At 41.0% G+C, this 339-nt stretch overlaps 1 protein-coding gene across 1 annotated transcript in view; it reads right to left on the bottom strand.

The window, feature by feature from the left end:
• The window catches only part of LOC119586447 (LIM domain-binding protein 3-like), a gene marked incomplete in the record, with an annotated part of 85,993 nt that overhangs the window by 66,455 nt on the left and 19,199 nt on the right, over positions 1-339 (bottom strand).

Below are 339 nucleotides of genomic sequence, written 5' to 3'. Positions count from 1 at the left end.
TAATTATTCCTCTCTCTAATATTGCAGACAAAGAATATCATCAATTAATACCAAGGCAACCACCAAGCGCATACCAGACACTATTAGCGGCATAATTTGCCAGTGTTACATAAAAAAGAATTTCTCTATCCAAAAGAGATAAAAAAGAAGACAAAGAAACGCCTCTTCACGCCGCACCATAAGGCACAAAAATTATTGCACAAGATTTCGATAACTGTTGGCCACTGAGCGGAGCGCGAACCCAAGGGCCACTAATTTCAGTAAACCTTTCCATTCATTACTTTGGCGGGAATTTGCGCTGAAACGCATGGGGGGGGGGATAAGACTGCAATTATGAAA

This window comes from Penaeus monodon, chromosome 21 (assembly GCF_015228065.2).
Source record: "Penaeus monodon isolate SGIC_2016 chromosome 21, NSTDA_Pmon_1, whole genome shotgun sequence".
NCBI lineage: Eukaryota > Metazoa > Arthropoda > Malacostraca > Decapoda > Penaeidae > Penaeus > Penaeus monodon.
Note: the sequence above shows the minus strand (reverse complement) of the source record. Positions and strands in the feature narration are given on the sequence as shown.